Genomic DNA, 16,997 nt, shown 5'->3' with positions numbered 1-16,997 from the left:
ATCTTTATAATTATTCCCTGAAGTTGATTAAAGTGTTGACTAATTGCTGAAACTACCTAACTGGCAGGATCACATTTTGCCGTTGCTGAAACAGCGGAAACAGCGCAAACTGTGAAGCTGAAACAACAAGAACAACATGAACCTCGATGTTGAAACAGCACGAACATCACGCGCACTTTGAGGAACAGTTGGGATTTGCGTAACAAATCTGCATCGGCAAAGGAGTCTGACCGATTACTATATTGGTCGTAATGATCATGATCCTCATGGCTGTAACAATATTTTGTTATCAAGAACTGACTTTCTTATTTTTGGTACAAAAGGGTTGAATCCGAATGTATGAAAATATGTTGTAATAGATGTCTCCTCTATAAAGAGGAGACATCTACATTAGAGAAGGGGACGGGGAAAAGAGGGGAAACATATTGTAACACAGAACTTGTAGTGAAGGGATGAAACTGAATTTCTTTTTGTAATATGGTTTATTGGCAGATGAATACAATTTTGTTCTGAGTATTTTATTTTAATTCCTGTGTTCTGGGGAATCTTGTGAGAAGGATAGGGCCCACCTTCATCACAAGATTCACCCATCTTCTTTCTGTTGTGTGGTGTGTGTGTAATTTCTGTTTATATTACAGTTACTGCTTCTAATGATATTTACTTTTGCTAAAACTCTGTTTTCCTTTTTAACTGATTGATGTTGCATATGAGTGCCTCACCGGTGATTAGGATTTACAGAGTGTATGTGTGAACTGGACAACAGAGGCAGGTGCTGAAAGTCCTTACTCTGAGGATAGGGTCCTGATCCTTTGTTGCAGGACAGCCATCACTCCCTTTTGCAGATTTGTTTCCTTTAAGTTATTTGTTCTTACTTCATTTTCCGCAATAGGTTGGAACTACTATAACTGCTGTAACACAGAGTAGGGATTTCATAGATAGTAGATTGTTTATACTACAGCTTTTAATACCATTAAGATTGAGTACATACAGTACGTAGTCACCTTTGGAATAATCAGACTTTCCCGGGTTGATAATTAATGTGGCACTCGACTGTTTTATTATTAAACAATTAAAGTGACCAACATTTTGGCGCCATTGCCGGGGAAGGCGACTGAAGATTTTAAGGGTATTAACATTTTTCTTTTGAAATGCAGGATGCATGAGAGGATGCAAGAAGGTTAACCATTCAGGTGGCAAAGGCAAAGGAGGAGGAAGAAAAACTTTCATTGACGATATTATTTCAAAAGCTAAGACATCCTAGAGGTTAAGCTCTCGGAGGCCACAAACCCAACACTCTTCCCAGACAGATTTTCAGACAGTGGAAGTAGTGGGGCCAGAGAGGGTTATAGAACCATCAGAATATACTGAGGAACCGGTGAAAGAAGACGAACGACCAGTAGAAGAACCAATAGAGGAAGTTAAGATGGAGGAACCAGTGCAGGACATTGAAATCCCAACATAAAATTCTGAAGACCGGGCAAGCGCATCAGGGAAACAACCAATGGAGGATAACAATGAAGGACTTTTTGGTGGAGGTCGCAGAATAGAGGGAAGGGGAGAAAATTCTCTCTCCACCTTGGAATTCCCCATTGGAGATCTCCCTAGAGGAGCAACTCCTATGAAGAATATCCCAGTTTCAGCATTACCCAATTTCCATGGGTTATCCACAGAAGATCCTGATGAATTTCTTTTTGAATTTGATATACTGCGTAGAAGCTATGACTATGTTAATTCTACTCAGAAATTAAAATTGTTTCCAGCCACATTAAAAGGGAATGCATTAAGATGGTTCATGAGCTTGGGAGCTCATGTGATTACAACATGGGACCAGATGAAGGAGAAATTTTTGGCTAAATACCAAGATTATTGTCGAACAAGAGAAAGGAAGGAGGAATTATTCAAGATGACTTAGAAGGAGGACGAAAGTCTGGAAGACTTCGTGGAAAGGCTACAATATAACTTACAACGATCTGATCATCCTGATATGAGTAAGGATATTCTCAAGTCAATATTGCTAAGAGGGGTACGAGATGATTGTTTAGATATGTTGAATATGCTTGGAAAAGGTGACATATCTAAGGAATCCTATGATGAGATTATCAATCTCTGTAAAAGATGTTCAAGAGGAGCAGCAAGCAGACCAAAGAGCAAAGACAGTACATACTCAAGAGTCCAGAAATTAGCAAGTGGAGGAGCAACACGGGCCGAAATAGGTAACTTACTTGAAGAATTTAAAACTGAAATGTTAAGCTCTTTTGCTTCACAAATTGATACCTTGTAGGTTAAAAAGAAGCAGGTAGAAGCAGAAGCTGCTCTAGTTATTTTCTGCTCTAAATGTAGGGGAAAACACCCACTAAGGGAATGCCCCCTGGACAAGGTACCAATCTGCACTATCTGTGAAAAGGACCATAAGACTCAACAATGCCCTTCTTTGCCAGGAATAAAAGCAGCACTGCAGCCAACTGAAGAAGAAGCTGAAGCAGTGTACCTCCTCACACAGAGAAGACAATGGCAACCACGAGGACTAGGTACAAATTCTAACATGTCGTTTAATCATTGGAATAGTCATCCTCCTTTTCAAACAAATTACCCACCCTTCAACCAAATGTAGTACCCACACCTTAATCAAATGAATTTTCCACCCATGCAGCAACCAAACCCTCCTTTTATTGATCCTACGATGTGGAATCCCTGGGCTCTACAACAAACCTATTTTAATCAATGGAACCCGAATTGGATAGCTCCACAGATCCCATTTCCAAACCAATTACCTCAGTATCAGCAATCTCTCTCCTTACCATCAAATGCCCCACCTAATAGTCAGACAATAAGACCCCAGCTGCCTGTACAACCTAACCCCAACCCGAATAATAATAAAGCTATGCAAGTAATTGATGTTCAAAACCAACTGGTTTCCCCTATGCAATGTAATGACATTCATTTACGCTCTTGAAGAATACTTGAACCCATTATTGATGACATCACTTCTGATTCTGATAAAGAAGAAATCGGAAAAGAAAAGTCATCTAATGATGAAACAATTGGATCATCCTCTAATAACAATACTGAAATAGTTGAAACATCCTCTAAAAAGACTGTTGAAGCAACAGAGCCACCATTCCCTGAATGTTTGGCCCTTACCAAAACACTTGAGCCACCTTCTTTTAATTTGTTAGGAGAGCTACAGAATTTATATGTTAAAATTTCACTCTTACAAGCACTAAGAGATGTATCGATTTATGCTAGAACTGTTAGAGATATTTGTATTAAGAAACCTGGGAGAAAAGCTAAAGACCCCCTCACAGTTCATGTGATGGGTGATCTAGCTACTCTAATGTTAGAAAAAAATTCCCCTGTGAGATATGGTGACCCTGGTCACCCTACAGTCATAGTTCAGGTTGGTAAAACCTTTGTTTCTAGAGTTCTAGTAGATCTGGGTGCTGCAATAAACATCATGACACTTGAAACAACACAGTTACTGCAGTTAAAAATTTTTATTAGGGAAACACCAACCATTCTAGAGCTGGCTGACCGCTCCACAATCAAACCTGAAGGAGTCATTGAAGACCTGATAATTTCAGTCGAATCTTGGAACTACCCAGCTGATTTTGTGGTGTTACAAACCAAAAATAAGTTGGGAGGTCATCCATTGATTTTAGGGAGACCTTGGCTGGCTACAGCAAATGCCTTCATTAGCTGTAGGTCGGGTTCAATGAGAATTTCTAATGGATGTGAAACCAAACAGCTTACTCTGTACCCTCGTGCCACACCTATGATTAACAATGATAATTTAGTGTGGTTAGATTATGAGGATGATGAGACTCAACCCATTTTCACTGTCGGACAAGCCCTAACTTTTAAAGATTCAACCGAAGATGAATTAATTAGTAGCTTTATTTCTAAACCTTCTTCGGTTAACTCTAAAATACATGATCACTTGACTTCAATCTTGGAATTTGAATCACAGTAGAATCTTAAAACTGAAGACTTATCTCAAACATCAGCTGACATCCCCTCCAAAAGTATAGCAGTTGAAATCGAGCCTGGCAAAACATTAAATATAAACCCTAACCTAACATATGCTGAAACACAACAGTTAATGAAGTTACTCCATGAGAATAAACAAGCATTCGCATGGGATTACACAGATATGAAGGGAATTTCTTCTGAATTATGTACTCACCGAATTTATATTAAAGAAGGATACTGCCGAGTTTGCCAACCCCAACAACGAATGAATCCCAATTTAAGGGAAATTGTGAAAGAAGAACTTCAAAAACTGTTGAATGCAGGATTTATATATCCTATATCTGATAGTGAGTGGGTTTCACCATTAGTAATAGTACCTAAGAAAAATGGGAAATGGAGAGTGTGTGTGGATTATAGAGCTCTGAATAAGGCTACTCAGAAAGATCATTTTCCCTTACCATTTATTGATCAGGTACTAGATAATTTGGCAGGTAAGAGATTCTTTTCCTTTTTGGATGGATTTAGTGGTTATAATCAGATCAAGATTGCACCCCAAGATCAGGACAAGACCACTTTTACTAGTCCATGGGGGACTTTTGCCTATAAAGTTCTTCCATTTGGACTATGTAATGCCCCAGCAACATTTCAAAGAGCAGTGATAGGAATTTTTTCTGATATGCTTAATGATTCCTTAGAAATATTTATGGATGACTTTACTCCTTATGGTGTGACTTTTGAAGATGCTTTACAAAACCTTGAAAAAGTACTTAAATGGTGTATAGAAGCACATCTTGCCTTAAGTACTGAAAAATGTCATATGATGATGAATCAAGGTATTGTTTTGGGACACTTCATTTCATTCCTAGGAATTCAAGTTGATCCAACTAAGGTACAAGTAATTCAGACTTTACCTATCCCGAAAACACAAACTGATGTAAGAAGTTTTTTAGGACATGATGGATATTATAGAAGCTTTATCAAGAACTTTTTTGAAATAGCTTCTCCTTTGTTTGTGTTACTTATGAAAAATGCTGAATTTAAGTGGACTGATGGTTGTCAAAAAGCATTTAATGAACTTAAGCATCAATTGTCTACAGCTCCCATTTTAAGAGGACCTGACTGGGCACTCCCCTTTCATATATCCTCTGATGCTTCAGATACTGCAATTGGAGCTATCTTTGGTCAAGAAGAAAACAATATTCCCTATGCTATCTATTTTATTAGTAAAAATATGACCCCTGCTGAACTTAATTATACAGTCACCGAGAAAGAATTCTTAGTAGTTATTTATGCTATTAATAAGTTTCGACATTATATTACTGGTTACACTACTTTTGTGCATACTGATCACTCGGCCATTAAATATTTAATGAACAAATCAGTTACAAATGCTCGAGTTACCAGATGGTTATTATTATTACAATAATTTGATATCACAATTGTAGATCGACCAGGTAAAGAAAATGTAGTTGCTGATTTTCTTTCTCGGTTAAAAACTGATGAAAATATTCCAGTAGATGATTCTTTTCCTGATGAATATTTATTTGCAGTATCTGCTCACTCACCTTGGTATGCAGACATTGCCAATTACTTAGTTGCAGGGAAACTACCATCACACCTATCGCACAGAGAGAAAAGAAAGATCGTTCAGCAAAGTGCTAGGTATAGCTGGATAAGTGGGTGTCTCTTTCACACAGGACTCGACCAAGAAATTCGAAGATGCATCAGAGAAGATGAAGTTTATGATATATTGAAGGCTTGCCACGATGGCCCTTGTGGAGGGCATTTTGCAGATAAAAGAACAGCACACAAAGTTCTCAGAATGGGTTACTATTGGCCCTCACTTTTCAAGGACGCAAAGAAATATGTTAGGGCCTGTGATAGCTGTCAGAGAATGGGCCAACCTAATCACAGGGATGAAATGCCACTTAACCCTTAGGTAATACTTGAACCTTTTGAAAGATGGGCACTAGATTTTATAGGTCCCATCAATCCTCCATCCAATCAAAGAGTTTATATACTGGTTTGTACAGATTATATGATTAAGTGGGTAGAAGCTAGGGCACTCATCAAAGCTAATGAAGAATCAGTGTTAACTTCTCTATTTGAAGAAATCTTTGTTAGGTTTGGTCTGCCCAGAGAACTAGTCACAGATGGAGGACCTCCTTTTAATTCTCATGGCTTCAAAGATACACTCCAGAAATATCACATTAAGCATAAAATGACTACACCTTATCACCCCCAGGCAAATGGGCAAGTGGAAAGTACAAATAAAGTCATAGAAGCCATTTTAACAAAGACAGTCAAGGAGAATAGAAGGGACTAGTTTCAAAGGTTGCCTGAAGCATTATGGGCTTATAGAACTACTTGGAGGAACACTACGGGTTTTTCACATTATGAATTAGTTTATGGTAAAAATGTTGTTTTTCCTGTGGAATTTGAAATCAAAACCTTAAGGACTGCTTTAGATGTTAAACTTGATTTGACTGATGCGCAGACAGCTAAGTTGCAGCAGCTTCAGGAATTGGATGAAAAGAGGTTGGATGTCATCCATCAAACAACCATGATACAACAGCAAAGAACCAGGTGGCATGACAAAACTATTAAGCACAAGCAGTTCCAAAAAGGTAATTGGGCCTTACTATATGACTCCCGTTTTGAAAATTTTCAAGGGAAATTAAGAACAAGGTGGCTAGGACCTTATGAAGTAGATGTTGTTTTTCCAAATGGAACAATCAGACTCCTAACGATTGATGATAGCAGAACACCATTATTAGTGAATGGGTATCGACTCCATTTATATCAATGGCCTATTTCTAAAGAGGATTTCAAAGCTACTTGCATGACAGACATACACTATACCTTTTTGGGGGAACCTGCTATCCCTCAATGCACTTAATTTCCTGTTTATATATTTATTTTTAGATTAGATTTCTTAACTAATAATCCCTGTCAAGGGTTGCCATGTTACAATTAATTATTTTGCAGGTCTTAGCTTTGGATGGTGGCTGAAAAAGAAAGATTCCAATATAGGAAGAATTAATCTGCAGATTGGAAAAGCATTGTCATTCCAGATCATAATCCATTTCCCGATGCTGATACACCATTTCCCGTTACTGATACACCATTTCCCGTTGCTGATACACCATTTCCCGTTGCTGATACACCATTTCCCGTTACTGATACACCATTTCCCGTTGCTGATACACCATTTTCCGTTGCTGATACACCATTTCCCGTCACTGATACACCATTTCCCGTTGCCGATACACCATTTTTCATTGCTGAAACACTACTTTCCAGTGTCGAAACACCAAATCCCACTGCTTAAACACCAATCTTTTCTATTTTTCCTAAATATCCCCATTTTTACTCCCGAGAATGAACTATTATTTCAAAAAGAAATATATCATTCTTTATTCAAAGGAATCAGCCATTTATCCTGTTAATAATACCCCTTCACTACTGCCTCTCGTGAATAATAAAAACCTCGTGGATAAAAACCCTCACACCTTACAAACCCTTTTTTTTATAATGTTCATTAACCTATTAAGGACGAGGTAACACTTTTCGGCGCAACAACCAAAGGTAATTGTAAAGGTATGCATGTTATGTGTGAATATTAAATTGTAGTTAATGAGGAGATAGTTGACATGACCGCTAAAAGCGTCGTACTGCCAACCATATCATTCAGCCGCAGTTGGGGGGGATTACCGAAATATCGTAATCATTACAGGACATGCCCATCACCACCATCCCTATTCCTCCCAGTAGTGTCTAATCCACCTCACTTATACCTGACCACGTCATAATTTCATTTTGCAACGTTCTGCTCTGTTTCAACTTCGGCAACTCGGCTCTGCACTTTGTATTCTGCCTAAAACAGTAACCATGGGTGGAGATGATGTTAGACATGAACTGGGCTCGACGGCATTACTGGAACTTTACCCAGACACATACCAAATCTTCCTTCAGGCAGGATGGGTGGACTATTTTAGAAGACTTCCGGAATTTGATTTGCAGCAAGTTCTCGAATTTGCATGCAACTTGACGGAGGGGTATTCTATTGTCCAAGGGGTGAGAATCCCAGTAACAGAAGAAGACATAGCACAAGTTTCAGGGCTTCCAACCAATGGCATTTGCTGGTTCAGCAAGAAGCATCTCATCCTCAATGTGCAGCAAGATTTCCTGCTACCTGGGGAGCAGGTCGAAGCCAAAGGCAGGGGTGTTGCGCTTCGGTCATTACCATCGCCTTGGCCAAAAGTTACAGAATTTGTCAAGCACTACTTCACTTGCGAGGGCCACTACCAGGTAGTCTACCAACATGACTTTGTCTTATTAAATCATTTGCGGCATGGTTGTCTAGTAAATATGCCTTATTATCTCCTTGGATGTCTGAAAAATATGGCACATTACACTGTGAACGCTAGGCATCAACTCCTCTGTCTCACGCACCATCATTTGGTCCAACTCCTGATAAATAGAGGCTTCACCCTGCATAACCCGCCTCCCCTCATTAACCCTCCCTAGCAAGCTGAGGAAAATCCTCAGCAAAATGAAGAAAATTCCCAGCAAGATGCTGAAACTCAGCAAACAGCAGCAGGAACACCCCAATTAAGCACTGAAAATCCGCTGCACTCCTCACCCCATGATGAAGCCGAACTGTCCACTCCCATAGTTCACATCCCTATCAATGATTTAGATGAGGATACCTTCATCACTTTCCTAAAAAGGAAAAAGCAACAGAAAACTGCAACCCCGTCAAAATGAAGAACCAGGGCCTCAGTAAAGGCAACCACTATTTCTGATGATTCCCTGAGTAAAAGTCCTCGTAAGAGGAAAACTACTGTCTCTCCTGGTTCCCTACCTTGGCAACAAACAAGGTTGTTTGCAGCAACCGAGGCCATTCCTCCTATTATTTTAAATCCCCGTATTCCCCATAGCCCTGAACCTTCACCTCCTTCACCCTCAGATGCCGAAATTCAAAGTGTTCATGATTTTGTAACATCATTTTTCTCAACAGAGGTAGCTGCTCCACAAGAACCAGCTGCCGATAAATTCAAACCAGACATCCAAGCTGATATAGGACGTGTGGCTGTTACACAAGAACCAGCCACTGACCCAATAGGTGCCACATAAGAACCACCTGTTGGGGAACAAAAAGAAGATGACCTGCATGTAGCTTTTACACAAGAACCAGCGACTGACCCAATAGGTGCCACATAAGAACCACCTGTTGGGGAGTAAAAAGAAGACGACCTGCATGTGGCTATTACACAAGAACCAACCACTGACCCAATAGGTGCCACACAAGAACCACCTGTTGGGGAGCAAGAAGAAGATGCCCTAGGTGAAACTGATACACAAACAGACCCAATAGGTGAAACACAAGAACCACCTGTTGGGGACGCACATGATGAAGATAATGTTGAACAACAATTTTCTTTTCCTTTGGAATCTATAACTGTAGAAGCCCCAGTCACTCTAGCCTCCCAACAAGAGGAAAATGAGTTCTTAAAATCATAAATTAAGGCCTATTAGAAAGAATTAGCAATGGCTAGGGAAGCCTATAAAGAAGAACTCAACCTGTACATGTTAGCTCAAGTAGCATCTCAAGTTGAAAAGAGTGTAGAGAAAGAGCAATACAGTGAATACATGTGCAGTGAATGTGGAGATATATACACTCAGGAAGGATATAAAACAATTACAGTCCCATTGACTGGAGCCAGCCCTGTTATATTAAAAAAGGAACACCCTACTGTTACATAAGAACCAGCAGGGTCTTCAAGGATTTCAGAAGAAGAAGTAGAACCACCCCGGCCTACCCAAGTTATTGATGAGCAGAAATCAGAGGAAGAAATGGAACCACCCCGGCCTACCCAAGTTATTGATGAGCAGAAATCAGAGGAAGAAATGGAACCACCCCGGCCTACCCAAGTTATTGATGAACAGAAATCAGAGGAAGAAATGGAATCACTCTGGCCTACCCGAATTATTGATGAGCAGAAATTAGAAGAAGAAGTAGAACCACTCCGGCCTACCCAAATTATTGATGAGCAGAAATTAGAAGGAGAAGTAGAAGCATCCCAACCTACCTGACTTATTGATGAGCAGGAACCAGAATCAAAATCTTTTACAACTGTGCATATACAAATTGAACCTCCCTGTGTTAGCGATGCACATGCACAGACTTCTACTTTTCAAGAATTAAGCAACACATGGAGAGCAAAATATGAGCTTTCCCAAGGAAAGGCATTTCAACAGTAGAAGTCATTATGGTTTAACTATTCCTATAGGAATTGGGAAGCAATGGAACAGTCTCATGCACAACACAAAGAAAATAAGCAATTAAAAACCAGATTGTCCCTTATCCTTGATTTGGTCTAGCGCTTACTAGCTACAAGAAAGCCTTCTTTTAATTACTCTGTATTCTTGAGAGAATGCTTAGTGTTCCTCTAATTGAAAGCAATAAAGGATGGCAGACCACACCAAGTCTCTACACCACAACAATTCATTGAAACTTTTGCAGAAGCACCAAAGAATGATCAGAATTTGTTGTGCGAACTCTATCTTCACAACGAGGCTATGCCTGAAGATAGAAAGATTAATTTACTTCCTATTTGTGGTGATATTCAAATAAGAGCTTTTATTTCCTTTTTGGCCAACCAGTTCACTTGGCAGAATGATTTCATGTCTGCACAACACAATGAGGAGAACTGTCTTCTCTGGATTCATCCAGAACCATAGAATGCAGCCATCTTCCTCATGGAACATCAATGGAATCTACGAGAGACAGGCATGACCGATCACATTAGGAATCTGCAAGCAGCAGTATTGGAAGACTGCCAGCATTATGTCAAAGCTAAAGGACCTGTGGCCATAAAAACAAATGAATTTTTCTGGGAACAATGTCCCAAAGAAAGAACGGAATATCATCCCTACAGTCCCCTCAATCTACAGGCAACAATCTCAAGGATACCTGCTTACATAAAATGCATGAGACAATGTGCTGAACGGTGGATTGGTTACCGTTTTCATTTCCCTCTCTTATGGCTTCCTGGAGAACAATACAAGTCTCAATTTACATTGACTAAAAAGGAAGAATTGGCAGCATGGAAAAGCATTCAGAATGCCCAAGGGTCCAGAGACATGGCTAACAACACTTTCTACACTTACTGTATAAGCAATTTACATTGTTCAGCTTAGTATTCTGATTCCGATTCAGATTAGGCGTTGCATGCGAACATGCAACATTTTCAGTTGGGGGGGATATTAGGTTCCCATTTTGTCTATTTTTGACTGTATATTTTGCCATTGTATTACCCTCTTCAACCCTTAAGTGAAAGCCTTTGCTAGTGTTTTGGCTTAATCACTCCAAAAGGTACAGAATAACTTTCCTCATTACTACATGTTTAATTATTCAACACGTAATCATGCTATCTTTATAATTATTCCCTGAAGTTGATTAAAGTGTTGAATAATTGCTGAAACTGCCTAACTGGTAGGATCACATTTTGTCGTTGCTGAAATAGCGGAAACAACACAAACTGTGAAGCTGAAACAGCAAGAACAGCATGAACCTCGATGCTGAAACAGCATGAACAACATGCGCTCTTTGAGGAACAGTTGGGATTTGCATAAAAAATCTGCATCAGCAAAGGATTCTGACCGATTACTATATTGGTCATAATGATCATGATCCTCATGGCTGTAACAATATTTTGTTATTAAGAACTGACTTTCTTATTTTTGGTACAAAAGGGTTGAATCCGAATGTATGAAAATCTATTGTAATAGATGTCTCCTCTATAAAGAGGAGACATCTACATTAGAGAAAGGGACGGGGAAAAGAGGGGAAACATATTGTAACACAGAACTTGTAGTGAAGGGATGAAACTGAATTTCCTTTTGTAATATGGTTTATTGGCAGATGAATACAATTCCGTTCTGAGTATTTTATTTTAATTCCTGTGTTCTGGGGAATCTTGTGAGAAGGACAGGGCCCACCTTCATCACAAGATTCACCCATCTTCTTTCTATTGTGTGGTGTGTGTGTGATTTCTGTTTATATTACAGTTACTGCTTCTAATGATATTTACTTTTGCTGAAACTCTGTTTTCCTTTTTAACTGATTGATGTTGCATATGAGTGCCTCACTGGTGATTAGGATTTACACAGTGTATGTGTGAACTGGAGGACAGAGGCAGGTGCTAAAAGTCCTTACTCTGAGGATAGGGTCCTGATCCTTTGTTGCAGGACAACCATCACTCCCTTTTGCAGATTTGTTTCCTTTAAGTTATTTGTTCTTACTTCATTTTCTGCAATAGGCTGGAACTACTGTAACTGCTGTAACACAGAGTAGGGATTTCATAGATAGTAGATTGTTTATACTATAGCTTTTAATACCATTAAGATTGAGTACATACAGTACGTAGTCACCTTTGGAATAATCAGACTTTCCCGGGTTGATAATTAATGTGGCACTTGACTGTTTTATTATTAAACAATTAAAGTGACCAACAGCTGATACCAAATAGTTTGCTATATCAGCAAACCATGGGGAGAGAACTGAAATAGCAAACAAATGCTTTTCTTGTAACTGGTCATCCACCATTCCTTCTTCACCTGCAGGAAGATTCATCCTGGATAGAAAGTCTGCAACAACATTTTCCTTACCAGGCTTATCAACAATAGTTAGATCAAACTGCTGTAATAAAAGTAACCATCTTATAATTCTAGCATTCAAATCTGGTTTTTTCATTAAATATTTGATTGTAGCATGGTCAGTATGCACAAATGTTTGGTATCCTATAATGTAATGACTAAATTTGTTTAATGAATGCATAACAACCAAGAGTTCCTTTTCAGTCACAATATAATTTAGCTCAACATTCGATAGGTTCTTACTGATAAAATATATGGCATAGGGAAATTTCTCCTCTACCTAACCTAAGGCTTCTCTTATGGCTTTGTGTGAGGCATCAACATGAATATGAAAAGGGAGGGCCTAGTTTGGGCCTCGAAGAATTGGTGTAGTGGTTAACTTACCCTTTAAAATGTATAAGGCCTCTTGACAACTTTTTGACCACATAAACACGAAATCTTTGGCCAACAACCCAATAAAAGAGAGGCCAACTTGATGAAGTCCTTTATGAACCTTCAGTAGTATCCAGCTAACCCCAAGAAACTCCTGACATCCCTATGCTTTTGTGGAGGTGGGACCCTTTGGATGATTGCTATTTTTTTCGGGTCCACCTGTATCCCTTGTTGAGATATTGAATGACCTAGCAGGGTCCCTTCAGTCATTAAGAATTCACATTTTTCCGGAATTAGAAACAGGTTCATTTCAATGCATTTGTGTAATACTTTTCTTAGGTTAGTCAAGGCTTCTTGGAAATCATAGCCATAAGGTGTAAAATCATCCATATAAATTTCCACCGCATCATGTAATAATTCAGCAAAAATACTCAAGACTGCTCTCTGGAAAGTGACAGGAGAATTGCATAGGCCAAAAGGAAGGACCCTATAGGAAAAAGCACCCCAAGGACAGGTTAATATGGTCTTATCTTAGTCTTCTGGGAAGATTTGGATTTGGTTGTACCCACTAAATCCATCTAGGAAAGAAAAAAACTTCTTTCATGCCAGGCCATCTAGCACTTGGTCAATGAAGGGTAGGGGAAAATGATCCTTCTTTGTGGTTTTGTTCAACTCCCTGTAATTGACACAAATCCCCCACTTACCTTTTTTCTTGGGAACTAACACTAAAGGAGAGACCCACTCATTGTCGAAGATAGGGTAAATGAATCCTACATCTAGCAGTTTTTGTAGTTCTTCTTTGACTATATCTTTAAGAGCTAGATTCATCCTCCTTAGTGGTTGTCAGACTGGCTTGCAACCTTCTTTGATGTATATGTGGTGAGTACACACTGAGGGATGTACTGCCTTCATTTACTTGTAACTCCAGGTGAAGGCTTCCAGGTTATCTCTCAACATGTTGCATAGCTTTTCCTCTTCAAGAGAAAAAAGAGATGGATTAATTTTCAAAGTTTTCTCTGGGCCAAATTCTATGGTTTTGACACGAAGTGGGTTGGGATTGGCTAAGCATAAGTCAATTAGATGATTGCTTTAGGTTCCCCTTACTTCTTATTCTAATGGTAATGAACTAGGAGTTGGACTTTGGAGCAGGTGTTCAATTAAGTCATCCTCATCTTGTTGTCCTCCTCCTATGGTTTCTTCCGAAGCATAAAGCTGGGATGAATAAACCTCATCTCCTCCTCCAACCATAAAGGTAAATCATGCTCTAGAGAAGGTTGAGTAGGAGGGTATAGGACTAACTATTTGGACATATGCTCATTCTTTATGGTCATATTCCAGCTTTGCAGCTAATGTAAGCATCGGCTGTGGCCAACCATGGCCTCCCAAGGATGAGAGGGTAACCAGTAAGCTTATCCTTGGGCTGGAGAACTAGAAAATATGCAGGGTACTCCCAGTAGTCAATGGAGACCATCACATCCTCCACAATTCCCTTAGGGGTGACTGTGGAATGGTCTGCAAGTTGCAGAACTGTTGTGGTCTTCCTCAATGACCCTTGGAGGTTGAGCTTGAGCATGGTTTCCTTGGTCATCACATTAATGGTATACCCAAGATCAATCAGAGTGTGTGGGATGATGGTGCCATTGATGTGCACATCCACTACTAGGCTTCCAGGGTCCAAATATTTTGGACATATTACCTGCCCCAACATTAAGTCAGATAGCTGCCCAATGACATTAATGGTAAGGGCATCCCTTTTTCTTCTTCTTGGATGCTTGAATGATTTCTCCTTAGTCAACTTATTATAAATGGGAACATCTTTTATAGTCTGGAGAAGGGGGATCTTTACACAGTTTTTCAATTCTCCCAGAAGTTCAGCTTTTTTTGGGGTAGGCTGGAGTGGTTGGGTTAATCTCTCAGGAAAGGGTGGATTTACTTTAAGGTTTCTTTCCTATGTTTCTTCCTCAACCTCCCTATGTGGAGAGGGAGGTTGGTTATTTGGGAGAATTCTCCCAGATCTTAGGTTGATCTCCTGGATTTCTATAGCCTAAGATGGGTATGATGTCTCTCCACTATATACTTGTTGAGCCTGCCCATTGTTCAGGTTCAGATTTGGATGGGTAGGCATCTGGGGTTGCTTGGGTGGAGCATAGTGTAGGGGTTGTGGTTGGGTAGGTGGTGGAGGCAATAGAGTTGGAACATTGTTGTATTGGGGCCTCCACCCCTAGAGTGGGGTATTCCACTGAGGTTGTGGTAAAACATAAGGTTGAAATGACTGGCTGGCTAGGAATGATACTGAGATGCATGGGACCGAGGAGGGGGTGTGGACCAAGAAGGATGAGTAGGGGGTCCCCAAGAAGGTATAGTTGCTGTTTGGTTGGGGTTGTAATATGCATGGGATGACCCTTGCATACCCTGCTGGTATGGTCTAGGCCCAGGAGGTCTCCTTTTGTTGATGTAGCAAAGCTTCTCAGTGACCCCTTCAGCTCCTTGGTATATAGCTTTGAGTCCGGGTAAATAAGGGCACTTGTCTATGGAGTGGTTTTCTTCATAGACCGAGAAAATCTCAATGCATTTCAATGGACATTCATTCTTGGGATGCCTCCTAGTGCATCTAGGACAAAATATGGCCAAGGCTCTCTTTGCTTCCTCTTGCTTCCTTTTGAAGTTCATGGTGTCCAATTGCAAGGCAAGGGTTTGTAGCATCTCACTTTTGAAATCTTCCAGCATATTTACAATTTCACCCTTGATGGATGAGTTGGAAGATGATGTACTGGCCATAGGTTGACTACCCCTACCATTTTTCCTGGCTGCCCTAGAATGGTTTCTAAAGATAGTCTTGATATCCTCGTAGCGTAATTGGTAGATATCCCCTTTTGCTAACAAGTTTAAGGTATCGAGAAGATCTTCCCTTACTCCTCTAAGAAAGACCAACTTTAGTGACTCGGGGTCATGTGTGCACCTGGCCCTTTTGTAACTGAGCTGGAATCTTTCTTCGTGGTCTTCTATGGATTCATCCTGGCCCATGGTCATCTTGAAAATATCTTCTTTAGTATCCTTTAACCTACATTAGTCCCTATATTTGTTGTTAAAATCCTACTGCATCTGAGCCCAAGTTGTGATGCTATCTCCAAGTAAACTCATGAACCAACACAATGTTGCATCCTTGAGGATAGATGGAAACAGTTTTAACTTTTGCTCATCATCTGTATAGTCATAGGTTTGGCATATAATAGCAAACTCAAATAGAAAAGTTTCATGATCCTTTGTGGTCAGGCCATGGAAATGAGGGAGAGCAGAGGGGCTTATATTATTCATCTTAGTGTCCCCATTGGTTTCCCTGATGGGGAAGGCACCCTCAATTCTCTCTCTATTTCCTCTATCATTTCAGTTTTCAGCCATTGGTTCAGTAGGAATGGGTTCTTCTTCTTCTTCTTCCCCTATAGGTTCTTCAAATATGTCAGGTTTCTCACCTAAAGGTTCCTCCAGTTTACAGCCACTAAAGAAGAGAGAAATTTGGATGTTGGATGTAGTGGGGGTATTTGGCAATAATTTCCCTAAATTGTCCCTATTCCTATGAGGCATGAAAGGAAATGTTTTTGAGTTGGATTTTTATAATATTTTTTAAGCTGCTAATTACTTTGCAGAAATGAAATTGTTGATTGAATGAAAACTACTGATAGAAAGAAAAGTTACTTGCTGAATTGAAATTCTACTTGCAGAATGGAAAGGAAAGTAGATAATGACAACTGAAGGAAAGGAAGCTACTAGATTACTTTTGCACAAATAAACTAATGGCGGAAAATTAGAGACTAGAAATAGAAGAAAAGAAAGCAGTGCTCACATTCTACTCAGACACCTCCCTAGCAATGGCGCCAAAAAGTGATGAGCATCAGTATTGCAGCAAGGATGCTGCAACTCCTAGGCTACCAACTTTACTTATCAACCTAGGGTTCATACAAACTTGGAGGTGATAGTGCTATATGCACAAGTAG

The sequence above is a fragment of the Pinus tabuliformis genome, chromosome 7 (genome assembly GCF_031772625.1).
Source record: "Pinus tabuliformis cultivar Carrire ecotype Pingquan chromosome 7, CPIR1, whole genome shotgun sequence".
Lineage (NCBI taxonomy): Eukaryota > Viridiplantae > Streptophyta > Pinopsida > Pinales > Pinaceae > Pinus > Pinus tabuliformis.
The sequence above is the reverse complement of the archived record's forward strand: the minus strand, read 5'-3'. Positions refer to the sequence as shown.